Here is a 22,530-nt window from a genome sequence, read left to right as displayed (position 1 = left end):
ATACATGTAACTTTATAAGGTTGCACTCTTTCTATAAGTTATAAATAGCTACTATACTAGATAACGTTAAAGGATTAGTTCACTTTTAAAAAAGAACTTTTGCTGATCATTTACTCACCCCCATGTCATCCAAGATGTCCATGTCTTTCTTTCTTCAGTCGAAAAGAAATTAATGTTTTTGATGAAAACATTCCAGGCTTTTTCTCCATATAATGGACTTCAATAGGTCACAAACGTTTCAAGGACCAAATGACAGTTTCAGCGCAGCTTCAAAGGGCTTTAAACGATACCAGACGATGAATAAGGGTCTTATCTAGCGAAACGATCGGTCATTTCAAAAATAAATAAAAAAATTTAAGTTTTATAAGCACAAATGCTCGCCTTGCTCTGTTCTGTGATGCACGTTTGTGATCCTGTTCGAACTTGTTCATCCAAATGAACGAATCTTTTTTCGAGTCATTTCGTTCGTTGAATGAACGAAATGACTCCGAAAAAGACTCGTTCAAAATGACCGGGAGCGGTGTATTTCTGCAAATGGCAATAGGACCACTGGGAGGAGCCAGAGGAGCTTGATTTTTTTCACAGATTATATGTCTCATATTCTACTTTCAGGACATAATGACAGTTTTAACAAATATTTGTTTACAAAAGCTACCTACTGGAGCTTTAAGCCCTATTGTACCGAATTTTGGTTGTAGTTCCACCAGAGTTCCACTGGGGGGCGGTTGTCCGAGTGCAAAATGAATGGGAGTCCATGGGGCTAGACGGCTAAATTTGTCTCTTTCACAAGTTTAACATGGGTTATAGGTCCACAGTTGAATGAACAAGTACTTATGCCCTTCTGATTTCTTACAGGTTGAGTTGTTGTTGCCCATAACACGCTAGCATTCTGCTAATGGACTTTGATTGGTCAGTGAAGGACTGATTACGTCCAGAGATACAGCTTGATGGCATCGTGGCATCTAACGTATTTTCGGCGTGGTCTTTTAAAACAACAAAACGAAAAGTCTTCTAGCACGTGGATTTTCCTGTGTCAGCGGTGTTGTCGATGCCTCGAGAGAAAAGAAAGTGCAGATCGCGAAAGCACCAAAGTGACTGAAGGATTGCCGTAAAGCAGTATCCCTTGTCGTACGATGTGTATGACCACATTGCCATTTTAAAAGACTTTTTAAAGCAAATAAGTGACTCTAAAAAATCTAACACCTCTGTAATTTCTTTGGATCTCCTTTCGAAAACAACATTCAAATTACTAGACAAAAAATTATATCCTGAGAAAAGTGGATTTTTCAATTCAATTCAATTCAAATTTATTTGTATAGCGCTTTTCACAATACACATTGTCTCAAAGCAGCTTTACAGAAATTGCATTTCGGAAATGTACATAGAAAAATACAGTTAGTTAATCAAGTATTAATTTAAGGCATAACATATCGCCGGCTTTGAGTCGTCTCTTCACAGGCGTCGAGTCGTCTCTTCACAGGCGTTGGGGCATCTGAAGTCTCCGTGAGAGGCTGGATACAAACTGGAGCTGACGAACGCTATTTACCTCGGGACTAGCGTCCCGAGATAACAGCAGAAAGGCAGATGGGAAATAATTAGCATAGCTGATGTTCATAATGTTAATGCATTCGAACTGATTCAGCAGTATCAAAGGTTAAGCATTAAGTGAATGCTTGGTTAAAGAGATGCGTCTTTAATCTAGTTTTAAACTGGGACAGCGAGTCTGAGTCTCGTACAATATCAGGAAGGCTATTCCAGAGTTTAGGAGCTAAATGCGAGAACGCCCTCCCTCCTTTAGTGGACTTAGATATCCTAGGAATGACCAGAAGCCTCGAATTTAGTGATCTTAAAGAGCGCGATGGATTGTATGGCTGTTAAATACACAGGAGCTAAACCATTTAGGGCTTTATAGGTCAGTAGGAATACTTTGTAATTGATACGTAACTTAATAGGTAACCAGTGTAGAGATGATAAAATAGGTGTTATATGATCATATTTTCTTGATCTAGTAAGAACTCTAGCGGCTGCATTTTGCACTAACTGTAGCTTGTTGATTGAGGATGCAGGACAGCCAGCTAATAAAGCATTACAGTAATCTAGTCTCGAGGTCATGAATGCATGAACTAACTTTTCTGCATCAGAAACAGATAGCATGTTGCGTAGCTTAGCAATGTTTCTAAGGTGGAAAAAGGCTGTTCTTGTAATATATGAAATATGATTTTCGAAAGTCAAGTTGCGGTCTAGTATAACACCCAGGTCTTTTACTGTAGTGGATAAAGTAACAGGACATCCTTCTAAATTAAAGTTGTATTGTAAGGGATTTTGTGGGTAGTTTTTTGGACCAATAAGTAGTACCTCCGTTTTATCTGAATTTAATAGCAGGAAATTACACGTCATCCAGCATTTTATATCATTTAGACACTCTGTCAATTTAGATAAGTTAGTGTTTTCATCTGGTCGTGATGAGATATATAATTGAGTGTCATCAGCATAACAGTGGAAATTAATTCCATGTTTTCTTATAATATTACCAAGTGGCAGCATATATATTGAGAATAGCAGAGGGCCTAACACCGATCCTTGCGGCACTCCATAGTCTACTGACGTTATCTTTGATTTTTCCCCATTTAGACAGACAAAATGGTAACGGTCTGATAAGTAAGATCTAAACCAGCTTAATGCCTGTCCCTGAACACCAGTGTAGTTTTGTAGTCGATCCAGGAGTATTTTATGATCGATAGTGTCGAACGCAGCGCTTAGATCGAGTAGAACTAGTATTGAGATCCAGCCTTGGTCAGAAGCTAAAAGTAAATCATTTGTAATTTTAACTAGCGCAGTTTCTGTGCTATGATGCGGTCTGAATCCCGACTGGAATTTTTCATAGATATCATTTTCTTGTAAGAAAGAGCACAATTGAGCGGACACAATTTTTTCTAGTATTTTAGACATAAATGGAAGATTTGAGATGGGTCTGTAATTTGCTAAGTTATTTGGATCTAATTGCGGTTTCTTAATGAGAGGTTTTATTACTGCCAGCTTGAATATTTTTGGAACATGACCTAAAAATAAAGACGAGTTAATAATATTAAGAAGAGGCTCTTCGACTACAGGTAACACTTCTTTCAGTAGTTTAGTGGGTATTGGATCTAATAAACATGTTGTTGGTTTAGATGCAATGATAAGTTTATTTAGCTCTTCCTGTCCTATAGTTGTAAAGCGGTGTAGTTGTTCTAGAGGGGCCATAATTGAGGCTGAATCATAAGACATCATAGAGGATTGTATATTTACAATTGTGTTTCGGATGCTTTCTATTTTCTCATTGAAGTAATTCATAAAATCATTACTACTATATTGTAATGGAATATTTTGCTCTGGTGATGTTTGTTTATTTGTTAGTCTAGCCACGGTGTTGAATAAAAACCTTGGATTATTTTGGTTATTTTCTATTAGTTTGCGGAGATGCTCAGCCCTTGCTGCTTTTAGAGCCTTTTTATAACGTGACATACTGTCTTTCCACGTGATTCTAAAGACCTCTAAATTAGTTTGTTTCCATTTACGCTCTAAGTTACGAGTTTCTCTCTTGATTGCATGCGTCGCACTGTTGTACCATGGTGCTTTAGTTTTCTCTCTAACCTTTTTTAATCTAATTGGTGCAACAATATCTAGTGTACTAGAGAACATGGTGCTCAAACTGCTAGTCATTTCCTCTAGTTCATCTGTCTGTTTGGGTGCACTGCGCAGCTGAGATAGATCAGGTAAGCTATTTGAGAATCTATCTATAGTGGTTGGAAGGATTGTTCTGCCTGGTCTATAACGTGGCGCAACGTGACAAATTTCAGCAGTACGTATTATATAAGTTACCATGTAATGATCAGTGAGATCATCACTTTGCGGTATAATATTTATATCAGTTGGATTGGTTCCATATGATATAATTAAATCTAGTGTATGATTTAGACGATGAGTGGGACCACTGACGTTTTGCGTGACCCCAAAGGAGTTTAATAAATCTGTAAACGCAGTCCCTAACGCATCATTTGTATTATCTACTTGTATGTTAAAGTCTCCAACAATTATTGCTTTATCGACATTGACCAATAGATCTGAGAGAAAGTATGCAAACTCTTTTAGGAAATCAGCATAGGGCCCTGGAGGTCTATATAGGGTAGCCAAGGCTAGAGATAATATGGATTTGTTTCTTGCATCTAAGAGCGTAACATTTAGCACAAGTACTTCAAACGAATTAAACCTGTGACCTGTTTTCTGAGTAACATTAAGAATATCTCTATAGATTGTTGCAACACCGCCGCCACGACCGATCAGACGGGGCTCATGCTTATAACAGTATCCTGGTGGAGTAGACTCATTTAGACCGAAATAATCATTTGGTTTAAGCCAGGTTTCAGTAAGGCAAAGTACATCGAAGCTATTATCTGTGACCATTTCATTTACAATAACCGCCTTAGGTGTGAGCGATCTAATGTTTAGAAGACCTAGCTTTAGAAATTGTTTTTGTTCACTGATATTTAGATTTTCTGGTTTAATTACAATAAGATTTTTGCTAGATCCTACACTAGATTTATTGTTTGGCCTCACTAAGCGAGGAATAGACACAGTTTCTATATAATGTTCTACACTACTTATATCAATTAAGTTGGGACAGCAAAGACTGTGATTTGGACTTTGACTTACTAGTCATATGGTGTGTAACGTCTTGGAGATGTTGTCCGACAGAACAGCCGCTCCGATTCTGCTGGGGTGCAGGCCATCAGCACGGTAGAGCCTAGGTCGCTCCCAAAACAGATTCCAATTATTTACAAAGAGCAGTTTCTGTTCATTACACCATGACATTAACCATTCATTTAGAGCAAATAATCTACTGAACTGAATTTTGAGGGGTATAGATCCATAGACCTCCATTCATTCTGCACTCGTCCTGTGAGCGCCCTCATATGGAGCCAGGGTGGAACTGCAACCAGTTCAGAACCCGGAAGTACAGTATACTGCGAGTGAAACTTCTCCCCATATTAGACATTCTCTGTTTCGACTTTAAACTGCCGCTACACAATGGAATTCACGCTCTGCTTCTGTGAACAGTAAACCCTAATGATTTGATTGACCATGTCAATCCTTTTGACGTTGACGAGCGCTGGTGTACCCCAGAGCAATAATTTCAACTTTTAACCCTTTTTGTCATCCTCTATTAATTGCTCCTTTATATTTTCTCTTATCTGTTTTGTACATTAGAGTTTAATGTTACATACTATGTTGTAAAATAAAATTTTATTGCATTATTTTAGTGTTGTGTTGTGTAGATCCAACCTCATTATGTTGGCCAATCAAATTGTACCTTTATTGGCAGGCACTCCACACACACACACACACACACACACACACACACACACACACACACACACACACACACACACACACACACACACACACACACACACACACACACACACACACACACATATATATATATTGGGATGCAGAGGAAAGGGGCAGTGTGGCTTTAGACAGTTCACTGAAATGTGGAGCTCATCAGTACGTTCACTAAACGCATAGTTGTTAAATAATGTCATTGTTCCCTCTCATGACATGGTGTCAGAGGTGTGTGTTGCACCCACAACCAAGTTCGCCTTGTTTTGAGTGGGATAATGTCCAAGTTAAACGCACCAAAAGCTTTCGACTTCGCACAGCCAGCAACCTGGCCTGCATGGATCCAGCACTTCTCCCTGTTTCGCATCGCAACGAGGCTGAACAAGAAAAAGCAGCTTTATGCATTGAGTAAAGATGCCGAAGCGATATTCGGATCGTTCACGTCCCGAGCTTCTATTGCAAATAATTATGAAACTGTTGTTGGAAAATTTAATGAACATTTCCCCGTAGGAACGTTATACTTGAGCGGGCCTGTTTCCGCAGCGCACACAGAGATCTGTAGAGACTGTTTAGGCTTTTGTGAGATGCCTCTATAAATTGGCTGAATACGGCGAGTTCGGTGCAAGCAAAGAGAAACAAATGAGGGACAGAGTAGTCAAGGGATTGCAGATTATGATGTTTTCCAAAGGTTACAAATGGACCATGAACTGACTTTGGACAAAGCGGTCAAGATCGTGCAGCAGTCTGTGCTCATTAAGACCCAAAATGCGACGGAAGAGCAGCTCCTGAAGTGAGCGCAGCAAAGCACGGACAACAGAAAAGGCAAGAAGTGTGTTACGGGACCACCAAATAAGGAAAAGTGTTGTGAGAGGAAACAAGCCATAGACAGCACATGCTGTAATCGCACACACAGACAACAATTCTGCCCTAAAGGCAAAAGACCTTAAAGTAACACCAGGTAACTTTTGCTCTCTGGGTCCCCCTACAGTTGGGAAATCATTACCGGATTCATGAAGATAAACGGAGGATAAGATAGCTTCCGTAACATAGTCAGGCAGACAAAAAAACAGCCCAGACTACGGGGTGTCATTGGTTGATGCGTTAAATGTTACCCAGATACAATAGTGCTATTTTCTGATTGGCTAACAACACCAGACGACCAACACCAGAGGAGACGCGCTTGAATTCATGCCTGTTCCACAGTGAGAGCGGCGCGGCCAGAGTTTTGGACGCTGCGACATATTAAATATATTACAAATAGTTTTCCAGCGTGAGAAATACAATGTGTGGCGGGAGAACGTGACAAAAGAAATCAGTGACTGTCACGCTCAATGCGTGCCACTTGACAGCCCTGCGATTTTAAGGAAGCGGCGGTGGCGGTGGAAGTGATGTATATGCCGTAAAGTAGTCGAGTTTGTAGTTCTCTTTGTTCGCCGGTTACTACCCGAAACCCGAAGTTTAAAAGTAAGATTAAAAACGCTACAGACCCCGTCAGGCTATGGCAGACGTGTCATTCAACCTATTGTAAGTCGATGTACCATCACAAGAGACTTGGAAATATATTATGAAGGTTGAAAAGTTACCTGGTGTTACTTTAACTCGCTAGAGTGTGGAACTGAGAAAAAATACTTTAAAGATTTTTAGTTGTCCAGCTAATTATAGGTATAAGACACTGGAAATCTGGCAATTAGATGTTTTAGTAATGACAATTATGTACATAAAAAAATCTTGAGCTCAAACTTTTGCCAACTATTTTAAAGTTACTAACTCTGCAGCAAGGTGTGCAGGAGCTTTAGGTTTCTGGGTAGGACCAGGTGGAGGTGCAGACAGCTTTGGTAGGATGGAGGAGAGCTTGGGCTGCACTTTAGCTGGCATGCTGCTGGAGGATGTGGCTTTTGGCTTCTGTGTAGGACCAGGTGGAAGCTTTGCCAGATTGGAGGAACCTGAGAACTTTGTCCTCTTTTTCTTCCCTGCATCCACCTCATTACCAAAGAAAACAGTAAGAACATCCCACTGTTGCAGTAAACGGTTCACACACTGCCCCAGAGACAGCCATCTTGTGGAGACCAGCTTGAGTATCTTCCTCACCTCTGTATCACACATGATTTGAATATCACGTAGGTTCGACTTTCTCTTGCTGGTTTTGTCTAGATAGTAATAGATGGTAATGAGGAAGTCTTCGATGTTCACACTAAGCTGCCTGGATGCCCTCTCTGCAGCTAGGTGTATCTGGTGGCAGGGACAACCAACTAGGTAGATATGCGGATGTTGTGCCTTCAAAAAAGCCGCTACACCTTTCCCCAAACCTTGCATAACTGCAGCATTGTCAGCTGCAAGGCTGACACAATTTGACCATGGTATGCCTCTCTTTGTCAGTTCACCATCAAGCAATTCAAATATTGCTCTTCCAGTAGATTCTCTTGATTCACAAATCTTAAGCAACATCACAACTACCCTACCTAAACTGGCGTTAAAAATCTTCACTACAATGGGGTACATTTTTATGTCCTCCATATCTGTGCTCCCATCTGTAGCAAGGCTGTATGAAGAGTGCTTCATAGCTTCTGTAATGCACTCATCATCATGCCAGGCCAGTGTTTTTGCTATGGCAGCAGTCTTAGTTCTGCCACAGCCATACTGTTTGGCTATCTCACTATCAGGAAACATCTTCATAAACAGTGGCCCGGCATGGTCTGCAGCAGCTAATGGCAAGTTGTGTTCTACAATGAATGTAGTGTATAGGGTTTCTGCGCGGATTGGTCTCAAATCCTGTGGCTGTACGAAGAATGAGTTAATTCTAGGCACTGAGTCTGTAGCAGCCACATTTTTTAAATGTTTTTTCCCCTCCACATGCCGTCGACAGTCTGCCAAAAACATACGTACACACACTCTAAAGCCTCTCTTCGTAATTTTAGGGTAGACTCTAAAAGTGATTAGGCAAAACTATGATTTCACCGGATTCTAAAAATATCACTTGCTCTGCACTACTACGCTATACTTTTTTCAATACACCTGCTTAAAATTATTTTTTTCATGATCAATATTTAATTGTATGTGTGCTGTAGGGTATGGACCAATCAGACACATACTAATTATTCATTATATACAAAGGTTTATGAAACTCCTCACACAGCCCAAATGAACAAACACAAGGGCAGAAACAGTGTCAGGTTACAGGGCATGATGAGGAGATTTTACGACCTCCGAGGAATGTGGCCACATACTCAAGAGAGAGACTATGAAACAGAAACCCTCTTTAAAACAGACTTTGCTGCGTTAATCATAGACTAACTGATCTATAAATGAACATGCATAAAACTTTGAAAGAAACAGTGTAAATGGTTTACTGTCTCGTGTACTATTAGGTATATATTATGGTATGTATCCTGGTATACAACCAACTAACGATCAATGTAACCTCACCTGTATCATTCCTCCTAACTAATTAATCCTCATTTAATGACTCACACTTCGATGTACATCACCTTCTTCTAGAATGCAGTGTGGATGTGTTATAGCTATTTTAGCATTAATGAAGGTATAATCATATTATGGGACAAAGATCCGTAAATCAACTAAGAGCCACTTTCCCTCTCAGACATGTCCCCTTTCTGATTGGTCGAGTTCAACCCTTAGGGGAGGATCTTCTCCAGGCCTTATTAGAGACAGTCCACATGTGACCTCCCTCTCTTAGTTCTTTTATCCAGCCGCAAATCTGTTCTGGTGATTCTGGGGAACCCCCTCCCCCTCCACGGGGGCCCCAGGGCCCAGCAGGCCTCGATTCCAACCAGATATGGGCACAGGCAGGAGAGAGATGACTCTCTCACAAAGAACCAAGGACAATCTCAAGAGTTTTGGAACAAAGACTCCAACCAACAACGACTCCAATCACCCATCCTTCCGACTTCCTCACTTCTCCTGGGAGCTCGGCGTGGCCTCAACAGAGTCCCAGGCCTTGCCCAAACCAGCCATGCGGTCCTGGAGAAAGAGAACGCTCAACCAACTTCCACTTGACACTGCCGGAACCATCAACGACTTCAATTTTCAACAACTTCAAGAATTGTTCCCATTACAAATGCAAGTATTCAATTCAATGAAATGTGAAAATGAAATTCTGATGGTTCTTCTCATAGACCCTCTTCCGGTTTCCAATTTCATCCTATCACTAACCTATTTATGTATTCATGTGTGTATGTTGTTTAGTTTATTTATATTCATATAAATATCTATATTTAGTTAATAAAACTTGTACATAATATGTATTTGGTTCTGTTTTGTTTGCAATACAAGTCACTTTACGATCACGGTTTTTGCTACTGGCTCAAAGTACTGTACAGGCGAAGAAATAATTATTCTTCGGTGGCCATGGAAGATACCCTTTATTAGAATAAATTAATAATCAAAAGAGTTCGTTGGAAGAACTGATTAATTGATTGTAATATTAATTCAGCCACATCAAGTTAATCCAATTAACTGACCCAAATATTTATAATTAAAAATAACAAGATATTATTGATTATTAATATTTCCAAAAAGCTGAGTTCCTTACAGTGCTTATATAAACTGATATCCATAAATGAATTGTATTCAATTGTTTAATTAAACGGGAACCAACCATATATATGATAACTACATTATTACCTGTAGCTCCTTGGTGGCCAATGTCAAAATCATAATTACACAAAGTGCAAAAGGCATGATTGGCCAGTTTAGAGTGGCGGAGGCATGGCTACTGCTCTTGATATTTTGTCAGGAACTTCTGAGGGGCACAGACCCGCTTCTTTTTAGGTTTGCTGCCTTCTCTCTCCCTGTCAGTGTCCTCGTCTGAAGCCATTTTGATTAACTGAAAAGTGCGTGCGCACACACACACACACACACACACACACACACACACACACACACACACACACACACACACACACACACACACACACAAACAAACACACACACACAGAACACAATCCTCTTATCATCATGTAGGCCACCTGTCTGCCATAATCTGTTCCTATATACAAGTAATACTATAAGATTTTTAGTGATGGTTAGCCCAGGTCACTTATGATCTCTATAATAACCTTACCCTCCTACAGTAGCCTACAGTCTTATGATACTTCTATAGTCTGTCCCAAAATACTTCAATATTATGTCCCAAAATAATAGGCCTATAGCCTATTTCTATAAGATTACTACATAGAATTATATATTGGCATATATTTTTTGAGAATGCAAGAGACACACACAAACACATGTCTTTGCATGTATACGCATTCCGCATGCATGCCTATCTTCATAATTCTAGAAAGTTTTTAAAAAGTGTTATTTTTTTTAGAAAAAAGCTTCTAAAGTTTGAGTTTTTCTGACCCAAATCAGAAAATTTCACTTGCACTGCAATTTACAGTTAAAGTCCAAAGTTTCAATACTGCTCAAAACCATTTTTTATTCATGATTAATATTGCATTGTATAATGTGTGCTTGTCAACTAGTCTAAAATCAAGAAACCCCTAAAAAAACAGAACATGTACATTTAAGCTAAATTGTAATTTATTATTCCAATATCCAAATATGATACTAAATCTCAAAGAAAAAAGGGCTTTTATTTGTGTGACGTGCTGTCTTTGCATTTGAACATTGCACATTTTAAACAGGACACGCAATACTGAATAAACGTTAGCCAATACAAACATATTTATAGAAAATAGTTGACAATCAATAGACAGGAGTCCAATAATAGCAAAACGAATCACTTATTCTAAAAAGAATATCAAGTATAAGTTAGACGAATCCGACATATAGGAAGGGCTGTTAACAGTAAACGTCCGTCATTTAAGGAATTTTAAAAACACGAGTGGATAATATAAATTTAAACTTAGCCCGTCAATTTTCATTTTAGTTATCTTCTCTCTGCGCGCGCGTCAGTGTTTGTGAGAGAGAGCTCGCGCGCACTGATACAAGGGTACTTTATTATCCGCCAGTAAATAACGCACTAATTTTCATAGAAAATAAATATGTAACATAATTAGCTACTTTAGTTATTAACACAATAATGTAACACATGCAGACTACGTTTCTCAATCATGAGAATGAGTAGGCTAAATACGACTGTTTCTCCAGACTCGCGCTTATCAGTCATCCACAAATCACAGAACTTTCATAATCACTAAACCATAACGATTAATTTTATTAAGATTTATTGTTCAGCATTACTTAAGCATTTTATAATTTGCATGGCTGAATGATGTTTTCCTCTTATCTGAGTGACCATGAATGCCGGAGTATTTTGAGTGAGATATATAATCCATGCGATCACTCCCATGTGATAATCGAATCCAGATCAACTCAATACAACATTTCAACTTTCCACATCCACCCCAGCCCGTTTACCTTCAGGAGTCAGAAGTAACTTTACCGTGACTGTAGCCGTACTGTCCTCGCTCAAATCAGTCAGACGGCGGGCCACGGGAGTGGAAGCGGGATTCTTTATTGCCTTACGCATCTGTCAATCATCCCCGCTTGCTATTTTGGGAAATCAACTAAGCGCTATGATTGGTCAAACTCTTCTTCATTTGCTGTTGATTGATTTGAGGACTGCGCGTGAAAAGAGGCGGGTCACCAGGTTTTTGCGTAGTTTAGAGTTACAAATCGTATCAGCGTACTTTGAGTTCAAAATGCGTAACCGCTACGCAAAATGCGTACAGGTTGGCAGGTCTGCATTTGTGCTTATTTCAGATATTTACACCAGAAGGAAAATGGCTCACTGCACTGCATTCAGCCCAGATTGTATTACAATAATAATGCTACTTTGATTTTCTGGTTTCATGAAAGCAGTGTGAAAGACAGTGCCAGTGGTCATAAATACTGCATTCAGCACCTGGGGAAATATTGATCCGTTCCCTAAAGGGTCTATTAATATGAGAGAGAAAAGAAAAAAAGACTCCACACATTTTGAATGTAGTTTATTTACAAAAATAGTATACAGTTTACTCAAATTCAAAAAAAGAAAGAAAAGAGGGTGTGTAATTGAAGGCACATTTTTGTGCACCCAGGTTTGAACACACTCACACATCGTTGTGCCATTCCTGGAAACAGTTCCTGTTTAACTGAAGACACAAATGAACGTCACACGCCTGGCATTTCCATGGTGTTTGTTGCTTCTTGCCACGCACTGCTTTGCAATGCACACATATGCGGCGACCAACAGTGGCAATATTTCTGACATCGGAGGTCAGCTCGGCTCCTGGAACCGGCACATGGTCATTACTGGACTGTTCTGCATCTGCTTTCTCAGACACACCACAGAGCTCTGCAACAAGCTCTTCCATAAACGCCTTGTGCGTCATGTTGCCGTGTAGCTCCTTGTGCAATATGAAAGCATTGGTGGCAGCAACATCCAAGAAGTGTAGAAAGACTTTCCTGTACCATTTCATGGTGTTGTGCTGTGCAGTGTAGTACTGCAACAGCTGGTTGGACGGGTCAACACCTGTCATGTGCTGGTTGTACGCGGTCACAGGCGCAGGACATGGAAAAGACTTTGTCCTCCGTGTATTTTGTGCTTTCACTTGTCGTTGCACACGGTCTCCTGTATAGGCACCATGAATGGTGGAACAAACAGACACCTCTTGTTTGTCCATCCACTTCACACACACAAGAGGCCCATCCCGAATCCACCGGATGGATCCCCTGCTGGACTTTTTGGTCAGTGAATTAGATGCGCTCCGTGGGAAGTCCTTCCTACAGTCTCTGTAAGTCCCACAAGAACCAAACTTCATGGCAAGCAAGTCTGTTAAGAGCTTTGGACTTGTGAAGAAATCACCCATGTACACATGGTAGCCAGAACCCAAAACTTTCTTGTCCAGAAGAGACATCACCGCATCATACGAAATCCCACGGCCTGTGGGAAAGATGTTCTGGCCCGTGTACACAGAGAGGTCCACAGTATATCCATTCGACGAGTCCACCAGGACAAAGAACTTGAAGCCCAGCTTTGCTGGCTCGGCTTTCATGAATCGTCTCATTCCTGCATTTGCTCTGCATGTCACAAGTCTTTCCTTCACAGCTAAATTTCTTCTGGGATGATAAAAGGTTTTGCACGCAAGACGGATGGTGTCCATGAGGGGTCTGACCCTGAAGAGCTGGTCATGTTCAGCTGTTCCCCTCTTTTGGTCATTTTCCTTGTCTGCCTCTGGGTGACTTATGTGCAAATTCCATGAAATTGTGCGGTATCTGTCCCTAGACATGACTGTGGCGGGAAAGGGCACAGAGAAAAGACTGTCCTGCCGCCAGTAGTCAGCAATGGAGCTCATCTTCACCGTGGCCATGTAGAAAACGAGTCCAATGTAGCGGTACAGCTCGCCAACACTGACATCTGTCCAACTGTATTTGCGACCCTTTGCGAGCGCCCTGGCAGCCTGAGCGTTTGTGTTGTGGCACAGATTTGACACGGCGCTCTCTGAGAAAAACAGTTTGAAAAGACTCATAGGAGAGTGCGAGTCAGCAAGACTCGACTGCGGCCCAGGTTCCCGAGCCGGCAGGAATCTCAGAGACTTTGGAGCCACATCGACATCAGTCTCTTCTCTCCATGTCAGAGTCTTGGCTCCCTTTAAAACAGGAATCTGGTCACTGTCATTCTCACATCTGTGGTGGGAGAAAACAAAAGTGAGCATGTTGACAACAGGATCACCACATCATTATCAATAACTTATACTGATATTTTGCCCAGTCTCATTAAAAGCAATTTACAGATTCATCCATACACATATACTTTGCATGTATTATTTCACAGTACATATGCAATCAAAATTAATCTGTCACTTGTAAAATGACGGGGTAAACGTGGACTTACTCATTAAGATTTTCTACCGCATTGAAAACTGAACGACGTTTGCGTCCTGTGTGAGGTCCACGTGAAGGAACCACATTCCTAAGAAAAGGTACAAGCACAAATATTAGTAAAAAAATCATCATATGAAGAGAAAATCATCATAGTTGGGTAAAATGGTTAACTGGTGAATGAGAGACTACATTAAATATATATTTTTGTGTTTTTATTTGCTCAAATAGCAACAGAAATAAAATAAAAATCACAATAGTGTTTTCCAATTTTCCAAAATAGTACAAAGAAAAAAGTAATTATATATATATATATATATATATAGAGAGAGAGAGATTGATAAAGGCAGTCAAGAAGAGAGAAAGATGTTAATTTGATGGTCATACACAGCGGCAGTATTAGAAACACCATAGTTTTTTGTAATTTGATGCAACGGTAATTTATTAACAAAGTAAGTTATAGTTATAAAGTGAAAATAAATTAAAATAATAAATGTATATATATTTTTATTCATCACACAGCCTGTGATGACTAGTTTTAATGGTAATCAGCATCGTACATCCTGCAAAGTGTTAATGTGATCCCCATTAAAACTATCATCACAGTTTGTGAAAAGGGTCATTGATAAATAATGGATAAACGGTCGCGCGATTTTTGGCTGTTGATGGGGCGTCGACACGCTTCTGTTATTCACATTCAAAACATTTACACCTCAGCAGATGTTTGAAAACAGTTAAGCTTTGTTGCTAAATGTCTCTCTCTCTCTCTCTCTCTCTCCTGTAATTTGGCGTAACTCTCTCTCTCTCTTAGATTATAACATGTATACGCTTGTTTTGGAAGACATTTAGATGTACTAAAAGTCCACATTTCACTCAGAATATTACAAACTGGTAGATTTCCGTCTGGCCATATTAATCTGAAACAGCTATATGCGACTCTAATTACTAAAATAAATATAAATGGCTTACTCTTCAGAAAATGTGTCCTGTGTTGGATGAAACTGATCCTCAAAATGCAGGCCTTCATCATCATCAACGTCTTCATCTTCTGACTCTGAGGAACAAGTGAATTCTTCCTCCTCACTGTCTATGATCATCTGAAGAGCTTCCTCGTGTGCGTGGCGTGCCATCGTGAGGAAAAGTCAATAAAGCCAACCAAAGGTTTGCCGCCAGTTTTATCCTGTTGATCGGGGGCGTTTCCCACATTCAGGTCATTACCATGTAAATGACGCGCATGCCGGTGGGTGTGGCCAGACCGGCGCTAAACGAGAACAGGAAAAATAAAAAATAACTCACCTGTCATGTTGGTGAGCACCTTCTTTGTGGGCAGATTTCACTGTTTCGGGAATGTTAATCTTCTGACCGAAACAGTGGTCCCCCCCCCCCCCCCCCCCCACAAAGAGTAGTAATATGCTCAGATTCTTCTTCAGCTTTAATTAGTATAATACATGCAAAATCAGACAAAGTGGTGTATTTTTGTTGGGTACCAGATCAGTATCTGGTAATGAAGTTGCTGATAAACTAGCAGGAAGAAAAAAAGAAAGAAGTAGCACTAGACAAGAGATAGGTGGATGTTAAAATAGGGGAGAGCGGGGTTGGTTGGCACACTTTTCACTCTCTGTCATATTTCTCAGTCATGCTATATGTTAAAATAGTCTAACCAGTAACAACTGAAAGGTTAAGATCTCAGCTACTCAACAGATACATTTAATGTTAACAAATGATTCCTAAAAATGTTTTATTCATCATTAAAGTGATGTTGTGCACTTGTGCCAACCAGCCCCAGTATGGGGGTTAGTTGGCACATGCAATGGGGTTGGTTGGCACAGATGCTATAGTTACAAAGAATGAGGTGAAAAATATAAAGAACTTGAGCATTTAATTCAAACCAGATGCAGAATAACATTCAACAGAATTTCTGCCCATTTTAACCAAATTATTAACCAAACCTCACTTCCCCAGGCCGACTATTCCCATAAAACTCAAAACAAACGAGATTGTATTAATTTAAACTAAACAACCGTTTTTATGTGTGTGTGTGTGTGTGTGTGTGTGTGTGTGTGTGTGTGTGTGTGTGTGTGTGTGTGTGTGTGTGTGTGTGTGTGTGTGGCACTGAAGCTAAACTTACCCCGACTATTCCCATAAAACTCAAAACAAACAAGATTGTATTCATTTAAACTAAACAACAGTTTTTGTGTGGTGAGTGGCACTGAAGCTAAACTTATTTGTAAATATACAACATATTATAGTATTATTATATAAAGTCTATATATATATCATATATAGGGCTACTATATAGCCTACTGTATTACATATTAATATATATAATATTATATCATATATAGGGCTACTATATACTGTTTTACATATTATATATATATATATATATATTATTATACAACATTCATTATTTTTAACATATGTAAATTGTGTGTGTGTGTGTGTGTGTGTGTGTGTGTGTGTGTGTGTGTGTGTGTGTGTGTGTGTGTGTGTGTGTGTGTAGTATTAGGAGTAACAGAAAAAATGCTGTTGGGCTAACTAGCAGGCTAACTTCAAGATGTCTGTGTCTCAATCAGATGAATCACATGAATCACAGTTCTGGCAGATGTAGACTGGTAAACCTGGAGTGTATAAGTCGTGGGCCCACTTTTTGCAATTCAGGCACTGAAACCCAACTTCCCCAGGTCGGCTATTCCCATATGATTCTAAACAAACCAGACAGTATTCCTCTTCATCTTCATCTGACTCAGACGATGATCTCCTTTTCTGTTTTTTTTAGGAGCAGGAGCTTTGGATGGAGCTTTCAGTTGTGGCTTCTTGTTTTTTTTGAAGAGTCTCTTCTTTGTTGCGGCCTTTTGTTCCTCCAGTTGTCGCTTGACTGGTGTGTCTGTCAGGATGGCGGTCTTCCTCTTCCTTCTGACGGCACCAACAACTTTCCTAGGCCCAGCCTTAGGGAATGGGCGCAGCTCTTCTGGGGTTTGGGGACGTCTCCCAGTACCAGCAGAAAAACCACTTGGTCCGGGCACAGCATTGTCTGTGGCAGGGTGAAGCTGTTGTGCAACGTTGTCTGTGGCAGGGTGAAGCTGTTGTGCAACGTTGTCTGTGGCAGGGTGAAGCTCATCGGGGACAGCAACAAGATCGGCAGTTGGAACTGGGTTTGGCCGGTCTGTAACATTAGATGGGTGAAAGGCCTCTTCTGGAAAAACATCCCTGTTTATAGGGGAAAATTCCAGTCACCCTGAATCCTGATTGGATGTTGTTTGGGGTTGAAGCCAATGGGTATGCTGTGGCAACGATTCCAGGCACATCATATATAGACATGGTTTTGCCAGGGTTGTTCAGCATCCATGAATCACAGGCTGTGTTGACATGCCTCTTCAGAGGCCCATACACAGTGCGGTCAAGAGGCTGTAGCCGATGGGAGCAGTGTGGGGGGAATGATAGCATGACTACACCGTTTTCTTTGGCATAGTTCAAGCCACTGATAGAGAGATGGGACTCATGGTTGTCAAGCAAAAGGAGACATGGCTTCTCTTTTGTGCATTTTGTACTCTCCACAAAATGCTTCAGGAATTCAACAAAGTGTTCTTCCTTCATCCATCCTGACGGGTTTGCTCCTCCTTTGCAACCTGTAGGTCCATTGAGAATGAAGTGGTCCCTGAAATTTACTCTGGGGAAGATAAAATAAGGAGAAATGCTGTTCCCTGTGGCTGAAACTGCACAAGCAAGGGTAATAAGCGTCCCTCGTTCTGCAGAGGTTATTGACCCAATTTGCTTAAATCCTCGCCTGGCAATGACCCTGTTTGGTTTCTGGACTGTAGTGACACCTGTCTCATCCATGTTCCAGATGTCACCTGGAGGAAACCGGTGCCTTTGCATGACTGTCTCTAGGTTGTTGAAGAAGGCTTTAACATTTTCTTTATTAAAACTCGTAGCACGAGCAAGGCTTGTGGCCTCTGGCTTCCTGATGGAAAGGGAAGGATGCCTCTTCAAAAAGGCAGTAAACCAGTCACGGCCAGCTTGCTGCTGCTCTGACCAGGTCTCAGGCACCTTGATGTCATGTGACACAGCAAGCTGAAAGGCTAGCTTTTTAACCTCCCTGGGTGATAGGCCAAAGTAAATGTCGGCTGACTTGCACAGATACTTAACCAGCTCCTCTTCCAAATCTGCGGAAAATATTTGTCTGTTCCTGATGTAACCAACAGCTACACCTAGCTCTTTCTTGCCTTCAATCTCATCCTGGCTGATCTTGTGGCAGTATCTGCTTAGTGTGCTGAATGGTATTTTGAAGTCCTTTGCTGTGCTCCTAATACTTTTTTTATGAGTCTTCACCTGTCTGGCTGCCTCTAGCATAATCTGTGCTGGTGTCTTTGCCCTGTCTGTTGTTCTTAAATATTTTCTGACCATTTTGCCTTCTAAAAGAAAATGTTTTTTTTTACATGAGTTTATGTTCATGAGAATATAACATACAATCCCGATAAATATGTAAAGCATTATATATATATCATAGTTCTAATATGTATTTAGTGGGGAGAACGTTTTTTTTGTTTTAACACAATAAAATAGAAAAGTTATCCTCACCTCAAAAGTTAGTGACAATTCAATGACTTTACTAAATGGGTGTGTTCAGGCCAAGAGGGCAGTCATTTTAATGTCACATTTTTGTGGCAGCGCCCTCTAGTGTACTGGATTTGAACTGTGTGCCAACCAACCCTTGACCCAACCAGCCCCACTCTCCCCTACCTTTGGGAAAAAAGAGGGAACGTCGATTCTAAATAAAAAGTTCATAAATAAGTGGCAAACGACTAGATGGGACAGTGACACAGGGATGGTGTTATAGTATTACACAGACAGTAGGGAGGATACGTTGCTATAGAAAATAGAAAAGAAGAAGTATTGTTGTCTACACTCTAAGAAATATCTGTTTATTAACAGTTGTATTACTGTATATTTTTACAGAAATTGTCCATAGAACGTGATTTACGGGTGTATTTCTGTTTATTTACGTTTCGAATTGCATTATGGGACTTTGATCTCTGCTCCAGCTGCCGTGGCCAGAGACGGACGTAATAAGGTTAAGAAGTGTCAAAAAATAATTTGCAACGGTCTGCCTTTCAGCGGTCAGTAATTGTTTTGGAAAATGTACGTTATCCAAGTGACTGTTTTATTTGCAGTAGTTTTAAATGTTATATTGTCTGGGTTCATTGTGTGTAACATACCATTTTGAATCTCAGTTGGCTATTGCTAACTTAATGTTCGTGAGCTGCTGTTATTAACCAGCGCTTGGTTAGGGAGCTGTTTTTTCTCAGAAGATTTAAAACAGACCAGGTTTGTGTGAGTTGTTTTTTGTAATATTAGGTCAGGGCAAATTATCATCCATTATTTGGTCATGTCCCGCTTCTCCATTTTTTGTGGCAATGGGTCTGTTAATTTACAGAACTATTGTCAGTATTTTTATTTGGAGCGGGAGTTTGACTGCTGTTTGAAAAAAAACACAGCGTCTCCTCTCTGTAACGTTAATGTGAACGAGCAAAAGCTTCATCCCCAGCTCCACTTTGCGTGTAAAAGGTAATTTTGAAATGTCATAGAAGTTAACGTTAGTGTTTTCTTGGTATTGTAAGTAGCAAACGTTAACTGTTAAATGTTCGGTTGTGGTTAAGACAGTGTATGTTAACGTGTTGATGTGCCAGGTCAGTGGTGTCTTTTTGGAGGCTGAACGTTAAATGAAGGCTCTCTTTTAAAGTAATCCTGGGCCATTTTGAGTGAGCGAAAATCCTAATCCAACATTCACGTTCGTTTGTAAGGTTAAATTAACTGTTGCTTGCTGCAGGCAGGTCTGCCATATATGTGTGTTGCGGTTTAAATTAGAATATTAACGAGGGGGACAGAATCGGCGGTTAGTTGTACACGTTAATCTCTTTTCTACCGGGTGTCGATCCTGTTGTTATTACATGCCGTAACGTCATAAATAAATACTTTGTGTGTGTGTGACTTTACAATTGACTCTGTTTGGTGTGACTCTGATGTTATACGGCAGTACAGGTAACGTTAACGTTACTGTTTACGTCAGTGTTTAGCTTTACGCTCTGAACTGTGGAGTGTTCGCGGTGCATCCAGCTCTGGTGCGAATCAGTCAGTTGTTGGGAAAGAAAACAAAACGTCTCTGACGGGCTACTAACAAGCTAACGTTAGCTGTCCACTCAGAATGGGCAAGTGTCTGAAGTTTAAAAAGGTAGAGATGCGGACGAGGCTGAGGGCAGTCGCACTGAGATTAGCACAGGCGGCTCGGCGTGCATGTCCGTCACTGTGTGGCGAGCGCTAATGAACAGCGGAGCTGGAAGACCTGCTGCAGATTACTGGTCAGTGAACAGTTACAACAGCAACAGAGAGACAGTTGTGTATAAGACGAGGTCGGACCTTGTCTGTGTGTCGGCATTGCGCCACTGTTGTAGTGTAACGTTATGTGAATGGAAACATCAAACTAACACACATTAAACTTGCATTACCCAGATGAGCCGATCACCGGGACGAGGAAAAACAAACCGGAGCCCAACTCCTTTCCCCCGCTGCTTTCAAGCCAATACTATATAATACAATATTTCAAGCAGCCTTTAGGTGCAAAAACAGAACAGGATGAATAATCAGTGAAGCAATTGACATATTATATTATACCTTATCTAGCCTAGGAGTAACTAATTTTAACAACTCAAACTGCACAATTTATTTTGTATTTTTGTTTCACACCATATGTTTTTACTGCATTATATTCTGTTTGAATTGTCACCTGGATTTTATGTTTCACTATTTAAATAAAGACAATTCTACCATAAATTGGTGCTGAAATGTCTCCAAAATGCAAGAAATTAAGTGTTTCGTCACGCTGCTGTCGTTTTTACCATGTTGTAAAAACGCGGCGCCCCCTTTGCAATGAATTGAAAAAAGATGCTGTCGTCAGAAAAGAATGCTTTGGTGGACACAGGTCCTATTTACGTTTCAGCGTTGCAACCTTTGAAAAAGCTGGCCTCACAAAAAGCCAATCAGCTCGCTGCTGGCATGCAGTGACAGTCTCATGCTTTTATTTTGAAGGATATTCTGTTAATGTGGATGTTTTGATAGAGTTATACGTTTTAGAGTAACGTTACGTTTTAAAAATGTATTTTCTGTATAGTTTGTTGACTTCATAGGAAGCGCGCTCACATCATAATTTAACATTTGGTGTGTTGTGATTTCTTGTGGAGTGAGTTCTAGGCTACTTTGTGTAACTTTACAGAAGCTAGTTAGCTAACGTCAGCTGCAACAATTGTGTTCCCAGCTGTCTAGGGCACAAGTTTGAAACCCACGGTAGTGTATAATATAGGTTTAGCTCATTAAGTAGGTTATCCAAAACCCTTACTTGTGTAAGCTTCAAAGTAAAAGCCTGTAACTCAACAAAATACGGATGAGGATGAGATGAGATGAGTTGAACGGATGAGAACCTTAAAAGCCAGTTAAAAAACTAAAAAAGCCTAAAAGCCTAAAAAAACAGTTATAGGTTAGTAGCCTAATTAAAAATCCATGAAAATGCAAATGTGTGTGGAATTAATGAAATATTAAGCTATAATCTGAGCGTTCTACTGACAAAAACAGTGTGGGAACCTCTGGTCTAATTGAAGTCGAGGAAAGGAGCGGGTTACAAAAGAACAAGCGCTCAGAGTTGTGTGTTGCTTGTAGACTGAGAGAGAAAAGCCTGTCGATCGCCCCCTGGAGGAGAAACACAGAATGACGAGGCTGAGCTGTCCTTTACCACACCGAAAGCAGACAGAAGCCAGAGAGAAAGCAACATGAAATACAAATAAATGAAGCAATTGAATTGAAAAGGATAAAGGAAGAACCGTGGGAGCCGAGCCATGAAGTGTATTAGTGAATTGATAAAGCAAAAGCTTACAGCACCTGGTATTCCCAGGCGGTCTCCCATCCAAGTACTAACCAGGCCCGACCCTGCTTAGCTTCCGAGATCGGACGAGATCGGGCGTGTTCAGGGTGGTATGGCCGTAAGCGAGAGTCTCAGCCGATAGAGGGATATTTAAAGAAGGCACACGAGTCTCGGCCCGCATTCACACACACTGCAGCTGCAAGACAAACAGCATCCACAAAGCGTTTACATGTCTTTATACAGCTGCTCAAAATGTTGATTCATTAGACCTCTATATGCATTAAACTAATAATAAATTAAATATTTTGGGGATTTTCTTGACTATTTTTAGACGTAAAGTGAGCAGGATATTAAAATGTAGCGTTTAGATTTATGAATTTAAGCATGTATCTATGATAGTGATGTGTCGT

The 22,530-nt window shown here is 40.4% G+C and overlaps 1 non-coding gene across 1 annotated transcript; it reads right to left on the bottom strand.

Annotated features, from left to right (window-relative positions):
* Positions 1-22,125: 22,125 nt before the first annotated feature.
* LOC143741637 (5S ribosomal RNA) lies at positions 22,126-22,244 on the bottom strand. Its single transcript, XR_013205179.1, has one exon. It is a non-coding gene; the product is annotated as a 5S ribosomal RNA (ribosomal RNA).
* Between the last annotated feature and the right edge of the window lie 286 nt (positions 22,245-22,530).

The sequence above is a fragment of the Siphateles boraxobius genome, unplaced genomic scaffold, assembly GCF_051911475.1.
Source record: "Siphateles boraxobius isolate OS27281-9 unplaced genomic scaffold, OSU_SipBor_1 1, whole genome shotgun sequence".
In the NCBI taxonomy this organism is placed as follows: domain Eukaryota; kingdom Metazoa; phylum Chordata; class Actinopteri; order Cypriniformes; family Leuciscidae; genus Siphateles; species Siphateles boraxobius.
The sequence above is the reverse complement of the archived record's forward strand: the minus strand, read 5'-3'. Positions and strand labels throughout refer to the sequence as shown.